We start from the raw sequence: 13,228 nt of genomic DNA, 5'->3' as shown, positions 1-13,228 counted from the left end.
TTTTCTTTTCTTTTCTTTTCTTTTCTTTTCTTTTGAGACGGAGTCTCGCTCTGTCACCCAGGCTGCAGTGCTGTGGCCGGATCTCAGCTCACTGCAAGCTCCGCCTCCCGGGTTCACGCCATTCTCCTGCCTCAGCCTCCCGGGTAGCTGGGACTACAGGCGCCGCCACCTCGCCCGGCTAGTTTTTTGTAGTTTGTTTTTTTTTAGTACAGACGGGGTTTCACCGTGTTAGCCAGGATGGTCTCCATCTCCTGACCTCGTGATCCGCCCGTCTCGGCCTCCCAAAGTGCTGGGATTACAGGCTTGAGCCACCGCGCCCGGCCTCCTTCGCTTTTTCTTAAGGATTTCTGGCACAGCAGGAACCTTCTTCTTCTTCTCTTCTGCACCCTCCATGGTTCCAGCTGGAAAAAGAGGAAGTTCAAGACTTTATTTTTAAAAAATACAATGTGCGAGATGTGTGCTGATGGATGTTTATTGTAATGTTATTAATGAGGAAAAATTATAAAATACATGTCAAAAAATGGGAGAACATGGAGAAATGATTAATTTTTTTAAGTTAAAAAAAGAATCTCCTATTTCTGTGGGAGAACTGAAAGCCCTGGAGATAATATAATCTCAGAAACCTTAAGAACCCTATCCAGACAAAATGAGACTGTTACCAGATAAGGATAGCCAGGGATGAAAGATGTGGTATTGTTCTGGAACTACCCTTTTAATTGGTCCACTCCTCATATCATCTCTCACTGTTCTGTTGAATGCCTGGCTCATGGTCTGTATTCGATCTTACTTCTTCAATTCTGCCAGACCTACTTGAGTCTCCTTCTTCCTTACCTAAGAATTCATGTGTTCCTACCTTCTTGGTATTACATTGCTGTGGACTGGTTAAATGATCCAATGAAGAACCCAGTTTGGCGCGTGCCTCTAGGATCCCCCAAATTCCCCCCACATACCTGATTCCTATGTCCCATCTTTCTGAGCAGCCCTCACCAGGCCTGATCTGTCTGTCTCCTGTGCTAGATTCAGATTCCTTGAAAACGAATAGTAACAGCAACTAATGAACAGGAAATTCTTTTGGTCGTCTTCTGTTGAAGAAATGTTCTTCAGTGGTTTCAGTTATATGTAGTTTTGCCAAGTGCAGTTGGATTTCTGAAATAAAGAAAGCACCTTTGGTGTGAGTGTAGTAATAAGGGACTCCATTTAGAACATAATCCTTACAGCTAGGCTCATTCACAAATCAAGTAATTCTTACATGACAAATTTGAACAAATGGTAAAATATTAAAGTATATATGTCAAACATGGTAGATTATGTCTTTGATTCCACATTATCAGTTGATTAAAAAATGTGAATCTGCTATAACTCAAATTCTAAAAGAAAAATCAATCAGCAGATTCATTATTTGGAGAATCATAATGTGTTTGGATTTTTCCATAGTCTATATTTTTAAGTCTTCCTTTTCTGTTCTTGTTTTGAACTGCTTTTCTCTTCTTACAGAAATATTTTGTGTAAAAGCCAGCAGAGCTGTAGGGCATCTTTTTCCATTTGGAAACTGCTGCAGATTGCAGACAGTGGGATTTTGAATTAAAAAATAAAAGCTTTGAGTTTGTTTCAAAAATGAGGCCCATGAGACAAAATGTAACAGACTTAAACTTTTTAAAAAATTGCTGCACACTCTTTCACTTTGAAGAATATTTGTCTCATTTAACATTGCTTAAATAATAACCTAATTTATACTGAAATGGTGAAATTTATTATAAGTTTAGCTTTCAGCAACTAATTGTGTAAAATGTACATATTTTAATCGTGAAAATGCAGTTAGAATTATTTCTATGTGTGTATATATATATATAAAATCATGTTTTTCAAAGAAATAGTGTTCTATATTTACCTATTCTCTGTGAAACACATAAATGACTGAAAAAGACAGCTATGTTCTCTGAAGTATTGGCAGCAATTCTATTAAAGTAAAACTTTTAAATCTTGTATACCAACAACATGAATGTCAGCTAACTGTTCCTCCTGGGGCTTCCACTGGCCACTTGACTTTCCTAATTGATTTTTCACCTCTTGAAAATACATCCTTATTAAATGCTATTTGCTGCTAAATATCTGGCTTTAAATTCTCCTTTTCTTTTTAACAGTCATTAGATATATGATGCTAACTTTATACCTGGAAAGCCCACTGGTTTGTCATGAAAACAAAGTTCTGAAAAGCGCTGCTATTGACAAGTAGGGTTTATCCTGGCTTCTAGCACAATTGAAACTGACTAGTCAGTTCTTTGCATTCTTAGAGATTTTAAGTTTTAGTGCATCATCCTATTATTGCTATTGAATTAATGAAAAGAATTCTCAACTTACAAGGAAGCAAGAATGCTATCTGGATATGTTTGTGTCATGTGTCATTGGATAAGAAATAGACTTAATGAACAAAACCAATCATCATACAAACCATTCATTATGACTTGGACCTTTGTCTTACTGTCTTTTTAGGCTTGTAGTAGCTCATGTAATTTTAAATAAGCTTTTAAAGACTATTTTTATGATAATAAAAGATCCAATATAAATAGAAGCATTTTCTCTCGGTTAATTGTTGATGATAATAGAGAAATGTCTCTATTAAATATTGTCTTTAAATAAGATTAAGTAGCAGAGGTAAAATTTTAGAATACCTTTAAATGTTTAAATAGCTTGTATTATGATAATTAATGAATTCTAAATAACGGCTTCCAAAGAATATGTGAAAGTATTTGGCTTTGAAAAACAAAAAATAAGCAAAACACTTAAAAAAAACCTTGTATCTTTAGGTGCTTAACTGGATAGTAAGTGAAGCTTTTTCCTACTAATATTCATCAGTGACTAATCTCTTTTGCAGAAAGAAAATAAGCAAAATAATCATCTACTGAGAATGTCAGGCTGGAAAACATGTCATTATGTCTCTACTTAGCTGATTTGCGAAAATAGTAGCATTGTTATTTTTTAATACAGGGACTGTTTTATTGACTTACTGGCTGGTCAAAGGATTCAACAGACTGGATTTCTTTTTTGATTTATTCATAAAAAATTTATGAATACCTGCTCTCTACTGGCCACTGTTGTAGATTCTGGGAATACACAGATTATTTGTAGGCATGTTTGTGGCTTGTGTGATAGACCAATGCATAAAGGTGTGTGATTATACATCTATTATAATCACACACCTTTATGCATTTATAATCACACACCTTTATGCATTGGTAATAATCACACACCTTTATGCATTGGTCTATCACACAAGCCACAAACCCAGTGAGTTACGCGTTTATCTGCATTGTGACATCATTGTAGCCCAGTGAGTTACGCGTTTATCTGCATTGTGACATCTTTGTGTGACTATGAGTTTCTTAAAATGTTTACTTGTTAAAATGTTATTGGTAATGAACTTAGGTCACTAAATATAAATAAATCTACAAGTAAATTTTGTATACAAATATAGAAATACACTTTACAAATGCATTTTATTCCTACCCAGCAGCACAAATACAAAATAAAACTTGAAGAAAATGCCATTTATAATATCAAAAAGCATCACTTACCCAAGGAATAAATCTAACAAAAGATGCACAAGGTGTCTGTTCTGAAACTAGAAAACGTTGTTGAGAGAAACTAAAGAAGACCTGAATAAGTTGAGGGATATATCATGTGTATGGACTTGAAGTCTCCATGTTATAAAAATCGCAGTTCTCAAATCTATAGAATCACCATAATTATAAAAATCAAAATCTTAAAAATAAAAAAGTTTAAAAAAAATCAAAATCTTAACAGTGCCGTTTTAGGGGAACAGAGGGGGACTCTCAAGCTGATTTCAAGACGTGTATGAAATGCCAAGTGAAGGCGATCTTGAAGAAGAATGCAATTGGAGAACTTAGATGATCAGATATTGAGGATACTGTTGAACCATGGTGATTAATACAGTGTGGTATTGGTACAAGATGACCAGTGGAACAGAAGAAAGAGACCAGAAACACCCACCCTATATGATCAGTCTGATTCGTGTCAAAAGGAGCTAGAGCAGTGCAATGGGGAAAAAATCACCAATTCAATACATGGTGCAGTATCAAGTAGATAGTCATATGGGGTGAAAAAGAATCTTGTCCCTTATTTTACCCCATTTATGAAATTAACTCCAGAAGGATTGTAAATATACAAATAAAAGGTAAAACAATGAAATTTTCAAAAGAAGTTGTAGGAACATTTTTGATAATTGGGAATAGGTAAAGATTTTCTAAATAGGAAACGAAAAGGCATAAAAAACAAAATATTTTAAAATTGGGCTTCATTGAAATTAAGAACTTCTGTTCATCAGAAGAGAGCAGTGCATAGGTGAAAAGGCACTCCAGGTTGGGGAAGATAACTGAAATTCATATGTTGAACAAAAGACTCATACCCAGAATAAAGAACTATGAATCAATAAGGGCTGACTTCAAATGGACAACTGGGTAAAATACTTGAACAGATATTTAACAAAAGTTGATTTCATAGTGGCCAATTAACATATAAAAAGAGGCTTAGGGCTGGGCGTGGTGGCTCACGCCTGTAATCCCAGCACTTTGGGAGGCTGAGGTGGCGGATCACCTGAGGTCAGGAGTTCCAGACTAGTCTGGCCAACATGGTGAAACCCCCGTCTGTACTAAAAATACAAAAATTAGCCAAGCATGGTGGCAGGTGCCTGTAATCCCAGCTGCTCAGGAGGCTGAGGCAGGAGAATCACTTGAACAAGAGCAAGACTTCATCTCAAAAATAAAAAATAAATAAAAAGGGGCTTAGTTTATTTAGTCATCAGGGGAATAAAAAAATAAAACAACAATGCTATACTATTACACATCCAATGGAATACCTTAAATGAAACAGAAAATAAAAAGTGTTCACAAGAATGGTGGAATAATGAAACTGATGTATACTACTAATATGAATATAAATGGGTACAACCATTTTGGAAAACTATTTGGCAATATCTAAGAACACTAAATATATGTGTGCCTTATTCTCAGCCATTCTGCACCTACGTATATGCCCTACTGAAATATGTATGTAGTTGACAAAAGACATATACTAGAATATTAATAGCAGCATTATTTATAATAGTAAAAAAACTGGAAAATACCCAAATCCATCAGAAGTAACATGAATAAGTAAACTGTGGTCTAGTCACACAATGGAATACTATACAGCAATGTGAATGAAGACTCTACAAATCTACCTCATAACATGTTTGAATTTCACAGATGTAAAGTTGAATGAAATCAGCCACAAAGATCACAAACATTTTTTATTATATGAATCTGTTTATATTAGAAACAGAACCAAACAAAATTAGTGAGTGCAAGTTACTCTTGGATGGAGAGGTAGTGACTTCTGAGATACAATTTATTGACCTGAGTGCTAGTTGCATGGAGGGATTCAATTTGAGAAAATTCATCCATGTTCCCTTTTCTTTAGCTTTATTATATTTCAATAAAATGTTTTTTTAGAATGTTAATACTTGTCCAAAAGGAATTTATTATTTTAATCTGTAAGAAAGTGTTTTGGCTAGGCATGGTGACTCATACCTATAATCCCAGAACTTTTGAGGTGAGATGATCACTTGAGCCCAGGAGTCAGTCTGGGAAACAGAGGGAGACCCCTTATCTTGACAAAAAATTTGAAAAGTATCTTGGTAAGATGGCATGCACCTGTGGTCCCAGTTACTCATGAGGCTGAGGTAAGATGATCACTTGAGCCCAGCAATTTCAGGTTATAGTGAGCCATGTTCACGCCACTGCACTCTAGCCCGAGCGACACAGCAAGACCCTTTCTCAAAAAAAAAAAAAGTTTTAATTTCTTTAACCGTGTTTCCAAAACGTTAGTGATATTCTGCAACAATTATAATGTTCATGAAAATAACTGTAATAATAACCCATTTAACTTTATTCCTTTTCTTGTATTAATAAAGAAATATGACTCTAAAGATATATGAAAGCTGATTATTTGAAAGTAGTGAAATAATGAAATCAGGGGCAGTGCTTTGAGCAGGGAAGAATAGTTAATCATTAATGGAGTTTTTAAAAATGTAATTTGATTTGATTTTAATTCTGGTATACCTGTGTAGGACATGCAGGTGTGACATAGGTAAACATGTGCCATGGTGGTTTGCTGCACCTGTCAACCCATCACTTAGATATTAAGCCCCACATGCATTAGCTATTTATCCTGATGCTGTCCCCTCCCTGTGTCCATGTGTTCTCTTTGTTCAGCTCCCATTTACAAGTGAGAACATGCAGTGTTTGGTTTTCTGTTCATGTGTTAGTTTGCTGAGGATAATGGCTTCCAGCTCCATCCATGTCCTTGCAAAAGACGTGATCTCATTGCTTTTTATGGCTGCATAGAACTTCACAATGCAACGACAAGTCTCAATAGTAAGTAGACCAAGCAGAGAAAAGAATTTCAGAGCTTGAAGACTGTCTTGCTGAAATAAGACAGGTAGAAAAGATTATAGAAAAAAGAATAACACCTCCGAGAATTATGGGATTATGTAGAAAGACCAAACCTATGTCTGATTGGTGTACCTGAAAGAGACAGGGAGAATGGAATCAAGTTGGAAAACATACTTCAGGATGTCATCCAGGAGAACTTACCCAACATAGCAAGAGAGGCAACCTTCAAATTCAGGAACTTCAGAGAACCCCAGTAAGATACTCCATGAGAAGATCAACCCCAAGACACATAATCATCAGATTCTCCAAGGTAGACATTAAGGGAAAAACATGTTAAGGGCAGCCAGAGAGAAAGGCCAGGTCACCTACAAAGGGAAGCCCATCAGACTAACAGTAGACCTCTCAGCAGAAACCCTACAAGCCAGAAGAGATTGGAGGCTAATATTCAACATTCTTAAAGAAAAGAATTTCCAACCCAGAATTTCTTATCTGGCAACTAAGCTTCATAAGTGAAGGAGAAATAAAATCCTTTTCAGACAAACAAATAGATATATTAGGCTTGTTATTTTGTTTAGGTAAACTTTCATGGTGTTAGTAATTGTAGTTAAATGTCTAGAAATATTTCTACATTTCCTATCTCTCCTATTTCATACATTTCTTCACCCACACTAACATATATATGAGACATGTTGTCTTTCTTATATCAATTAATGATTGTCTTTCACAAATGGACTACAGATATCATCAATTAACATGGTGATTGATTTTCATTGTTGAGAACATTAGTTCCAATTGGTTCTTTAGCCAGGCACAGAAATAAATGTTTATCTTTCTGCCATTTATATCTATCTGCCAGCCTGCCTATCTATTCGTATCTATGTATCCATCTAGCTACATATGAAAATATTTGAAGGATTATTTCTTACACCTTAAATATGTATTAAATATGACAAAATATATTTTGAATTGTGTACTTATATACAATTGCATAATTGCATAATATGAATTGTATATGTCAAATTACTTAGAATATAATAACACAGTAGTACTTTACTGGAGAAAGAGCAGTGACTTATTATGACCGTATCTGATGGAGACTGCCAGATGCTCATCCAATATACATTTCTACTTTCTTAGTAATAGAACCTTGATTTTGTTTAGGGCAACATGAGACACAGTTTTAAAACTATATCTTACCTTGTAGATGGAGCTGGACATTTAATGTAGTTTAAGTGAGTTGAGATGCAAATAGGATAATTAATATGCTATCGGCAGGAACTTGCAGGAAAGCCCCCTAAAAGGGGATTCAAGTCACCTGATACTTTCTCTTTGCCCTTCAGTCTTTACCCTTTACCCTTTACCTTTCCTTTTCCAGATGTGCAAAGCTACAGAAACCATTTTGCAACCACTAGGAGAAGGTTGAATTGTGATGACCTTTACCCTGACATCTTTGAGCTGCTGATGTAGCAGACTACTTCTGAACTTTTTGTTAAATAAGGAGAAAAAAAAAAACACCTATACTATTTAAACCAATAGTACCCAACCTTTTTGGCACTAGGTACCAGTTTTGTGGAAGACAACTTTTCCACAGACCAGAAGGATGGTTTCCAGATGAAACTGTTCCACCTCAGATCATCAGGCATTAGATTTTCATAAGGAAAGCACAACCGAGATCCCTCGCATGCACAGTTCACAATAGGGTTCGGGCTCCTGTGAGCGTCTGATGCCACCACTGATCTGACAGGAGGCGGAGCTTAGGCAGTAGTGCTCTCTCACCCCACCATTCACCTCCTGCTGTATGCAGGGTTCCTCACAGGCCAAGGACCAGTACCAATCCATGGCCCCAGGGGTTGGGGACCCCTGGTTAAAGCTATGGATATGTGGACTTTCTCTTACATATACCAGAAAGTAATTCTTGAGGCACCATATCAGGAAAATCTAATACACTTCAAGCCCAGTGTGCTGGCTCACACCTGTCTGTGATTCCAGCTACTCAGATGACTTGAGGCAGGAGAATCACTTTACCTGGGAGGCAGAGGTTGCAGTGAGTTGAGATCATGCCACTGCACTCCAACTGTATCGCTTGGCCACGGAGCGAGACACTGTCTCAAAAAAAACAAAAAAAACAAAAACCTAACACACTTTATTATCTTTGAATACTAAACAGCCACAGAAATGCACTCAAGCCCTTTTCTGTACCTTTTTTGGCATAGATTTTTTGGCATATGTGTTACATAATAAAGGAGTTTATTTATTTCTTTTACTTGAAGTTGAATGGAATATGGAATGATGCATGATGAAGCAGAATGTTGTGTATCTATGGTAACTGAGAACACTGTGTTCTTCTACAAACTGTTTTATAAGATAATTTTTGAAATTTTGTTAAATTGTGAAAGAGAATGGAATGGGGTCTGGCATTTTCGGTCAGTATCATCTAAAATAATGTGTATTTTATTTTGTTATAATATCAGTTGTTATTTACTTTGAATTTTTAAAAATGTTTTGGTGCAAAAGCCTTTTAATGTGTTTTAAATTATTTAGATAGAAGATAATCTATTTTTACCAACTTTGAGTACATAAAATTCTTGTATTTTAAGTATTTAATTGTTTAACATTTTAAATATTTTAACGTTTATTATTTATTTTTAATATTTCAACTTGCCTGAAGTAAAAGAAACAAAAACCAGTTTTATATGTAGATTTGTCTTAAAAATACTAAGTACATCAGGCCTACCATCCTCGATTTACCTTATTTTTAGTTCCTGTATTACTTTTGCTTACCATTCAACTTTAAGAGATTTTGTGACCCCCAAATAATTTTAATTTTAATTTTTTATATTTTTAATTGACAAATCATAATTGTATATATTTATGAGATACAGTGTGGTATTTTGACATATATATCAAAATACACACACACACACACACGCACAATGTAGATGATTAAAACAAGCTAATTAACATAGCCATAACCTCACTTATTTGTTTTTTGTGGTGAACATTTGAAATATACTCTCTTACCAATTTTGAAATATACATTATTAACTATAGTCACTATGCTCTGCAATTGATCACTAGAAAGTATTCTTCTTGTTTAAATGAAACTTTGTATCCTTTGAACAATATCTCCCCAATTCTCTTTTCCCACTCTCGCCCAGCCTCTCCTAACTACCATTGTACTCTGTACTTCTGAGTTTGACTTTTTTAGATTCTACCTGTAAGTGAAATCATGCCATTTTGTCTTTCTGTGCCTGGCTTATTTAGCTTAATACAACTTAATACAATGTCCTCCAGGTTTATCCATGTTGTCACAAATGACAAAATTTCCTTATTTTTCAAGGCTGAATAGTATATACATAACAAGGTATATACATAACACATTTTCTTTATCCCTTTATCCTTCAATGGATACATAGGTTGATTCTGTATTTTGTCTATTGTGAATAATGCTGTAATAAACTTGGGAGTGTATATATCTCTTTGAAATTCTGATTTCAATTCCTTGATTTATGCTGAGTTGTGGGACTGTTGGATCAAAAAATGGTAGTTCTATTTTTAGTTTTTTGAGGAAATTCCATACATTTTCTATAGTGGTTATACTAATTTACATCTCCACCAGCAGTGTACAAGGGTTCCCTTTTCTCCACATCCTCGGCACACTTATTAACTTTCATCTTTTTGATAAAATCCGTTCTAACAGTTGTGAAGTGATATCTCATTGTAGTTTGAACTGGCATTTCCCTAATTAGTAATGTTGAGCATTTTTTTCCATCAACTTGTTGACCATTTTTATGTCTTATTTTGAGAAATATCTGGTTAGGTCCTTTGCGTGTTTTTTAATCAATTTATTTTTCTTGCTATTGAGTTATTTGTGTTCTTTATATATTTTGGATATCGATCCCTTATCACATGTATGGTTTGCAGATATTTTCTTTCATTCTGTAGATTGTTTCTTTACTTTGTTGATTGTTTAGTTTGCTGTGTAGAAACATTTTAGTTTGATGTAATCCCGTTTGTCTTGGTTGCCTGTGCTTTTATTGTCATATCCAAGAAATCTTTGCTAAGACTGATGTCAGGAAGCTTTCCCTGTGTATTTTCTAGTAGTTTTATAGCTTCAAGTTTTATATTTAAGTCTTTTATCCATTTTGAGTATATTATTTTTTATGGTATATGATAAAAACCCAATTTCATTTTTTTCTGTTTATGAATAACCACTTTTCTCAGTACCATTTAATGAAGAGACCATCCTTTCTCCTATTGTGTAATTTTGGCACCTTTATTGAAATCAATTGTCTGTAAATGGATGAGTTTATTTCTGAACTCTATCCTGTTCCTCTGGCTAATGTATCAGCTCTTGTGCCAATACCATGCTGTTTTGATTAATATAATTTTTTAGTATATTTTGATGTTAGGTAGTGTGATGCCTCTAGCTTTGTTGTTGTTGTTATTTATTGCTCAAGATTGCTTTGGCTATTTGGAGTCTTCTGTGGTTCCATACAAATTTTCGGATTGGTTTTTCTATTTCTGTGAGAAATGACATTGGCATTTTGATAGGAATTGCTTGAATCTGTAGATTGTTTTGGGTAGTATGGGCATTTTAACACTATTAATTCTTCCAATCCGAGAACACAGGATATCTTTCTATTCATGTTTTCTTTAATTTCTTTCATCAGTGTTTTATAGCTTTCAGTGTATGCATCTTTTGCCTCCTTGGATAAATGAATACTAATTATTTTATTTTTATTGCTATTATAAATGAGATTCTTAAAAAATTCTTTTTTGGGCTGGGTGTGGTAGCTCACACTTGTAATCAGGGGAATCACCTGAGGTCAGGAGTTCAAGACCAGCCTGACTAACGTGGTGAAACTCCATCGCTACAAAAAATACAAAAATTAGCTGGGCTTGGTGGCGAGCACCTGTAATCCCAGCTACTCAGGAGGCTGAGGCAGGAGAAATGCGTGAACCTGGGAAGTGGAGGTTGCAGTGAGCCGAGATCTTGCCATTGCACTCCAGCCTGGGCAACAGAGTGAGACTCTGTCTCAAAAAAAAAAAAAAAAAAAAACTCTTTTTTGAATAGTTTGTTACTACTGTATGGAAACACAGATGATTTCTGAATGTTGATTTTATTCAACTCTACTTAATTCATCTATCAATTCAGTTTTTTTTTGTATGTAGAATCCTTAGGGTTTTCTATATATAGATTATGTCGTCAGCTTACAGAGACAATTCTACTTCTTCGTTTCCTACTAGGATGCCTTTTTTCCCCATTATCTTGCCAAATTACTCTGGCTGGGACTTCCAGTACTATGTTGAAAATAAGTGTTGAGAGTGGACATCCTTGTCTAATTTCAAATCTTAGAAGAAAAGCTTTTAGCTTTTCACCATTGAGTAGGAGTTTACCTGTGGGCTTGTCATACATGGTGTTTATTGTGTTATGGTACACTTTTTTTCTATATTTAATTTGTTAAGAGTTTTTATTATGAAATTATGTTGAATTTTGGCAAATGATTTTTCTGCATCTATTGAGATAATCATATGGTTTCTGTTCTTCATTTTATTAATGTGTTGTATCACATTTATTGATTTGCATGTGTTGAAACACCCTTGCATCCCAGGAATAAATTCCTCTCAATCATGGTTAGCTGATCATTTTAATGTGTCATTGAATTCAGGGTTTTTTTTTTTTCTTTTTTGCTAGTATTTTATTGAGGATTTTTGCATCTATATTCATTAGGGATATTGGCCTTTAATGTTATTTTCTTGTGTCCTTGTGTTCTTTTGTTATCAGGGTAACAATGGCCTTATGATATGAGATTGGAAGTATTCCCTCTACTTCAGTTTTTTGGGGAGAGTTTGAGCAGAATTGGTATTAGTTCTTCTTATGTTTGGTATAATTCAGCAATGAAGCCATCTTGTCCTGAGCTTCTCTTTGTTGAGAAGTTTCTTGTTAATGATTCAGTCTCCTTAGTCATCACTGGTCTGTTCAGATTTTCTGTTTCTTTGTGACTCAGTCGTGGTAGGTTCTGTATGTGTAGGAATTCATTCATTTCCTCAGCTATACAATTTGTTGGTGTATAGTGGTTCATAATCCTCCCTTGTTTTTGTGTTTCTATATTATCGGTTTTAAAGTCTGCCCTTTCATTTATGATATTATTTATTTGAGTCTTCTCTTTTTTTCTTAGTCTAGCTGATGTTTTGTAAATTTTACCTTTTTGAAAAACCGACTCATGGTTTTATTGATCTTTTTTATTGTTTTTCTAGTCTCTATTTCATTTTTTTGTGCTCTGATCTTTATGACTTCCTTCCTTCTCCTAACTTTAGGCTTAGTTCATTTTTTCTTTTTTTATTTCTGAAGTATAACATTAGGTTGTTGATTTGAGGTTTGTCTTTGTTTTTTATTTTATTTATTTATTTATTTTTATTATTATACTTTAAGTTCTAGGGTACATGTGCACAATGTACAGGTTTGTTACATATGTATACTTGTGCCATGTTGGTGCACTGCACCCATCAACTCGTCAGCACCTATCAACTTGTCATTTACATCAGGTATAACTCCCAGTGCAATCCCTCCCCCCTCCCCATAATAGGCCCCGGTGTGTGATGTTCCCCTTCCCGAGTCCAAGTGATCTCACTGTTCAGTTCCCAACAATGAGTGTGAACATGCAGTGTTTGGTTTTCTGTTCTTGCGATAGTTTGCTGAGAATGATGGTTTCCAGCTGCATCCATGTCCCTACAAAGGACACAAACTCATCCTTTTTTATGGCTGCATAGTATTC

At 34.9% G+C, this 13,228-nt stretch overlaps 1 protein-coding gene and 1 pseudogene across 8 annotated transcripts in view; one reads left to right on the top strand and one right to left on the bottom strand.

Annotated features, from left to right (window-relative positions):
• LOC111542508 overlaps nt 1-393 on the bottom strand; it is a 1,339-nt pseudogene extending 946 nt beyond the window's left edge. Inside the window, exon 1 of the transcript XR_003309912.1 lies at nt 323-393. The product of XR_003309912.1 is annotated as a 60S ribosomal protein L7 pseudogene (transcript). The remainder of the gene's footprint in view (nt 1-322) is intronic.
• Nucleotides 1-13,228, top strand: part of CEP112 (centrosomal protein 112) — a 558,138-nt gene that overhangs the window by 227,220 nt on the left and 317,690 nt on the right. The gene's annotated exons all lie outside the window — the stretch shown is intronic.

The sequence above is a fragment of the Piliocolobus tephrosceles genome, chromosome 16 (genome assembly GCF_002776525.5).
Source record: "Piliocolobus tephrosceles isolate RC106 chromosome 16, ASM277652v3, whole genome shotgun sequence".
NCBI lineage: Eukaryota > Metazoa > Chordata > Mammalia > Primates > Cercopithecidae > Piliocolobus > Piliocolobus tephrosceles.
Note: the sequence above shows the minus strand (reverse complement) of the source record. Positions and strands in the feature narration are given on the sequence as shown.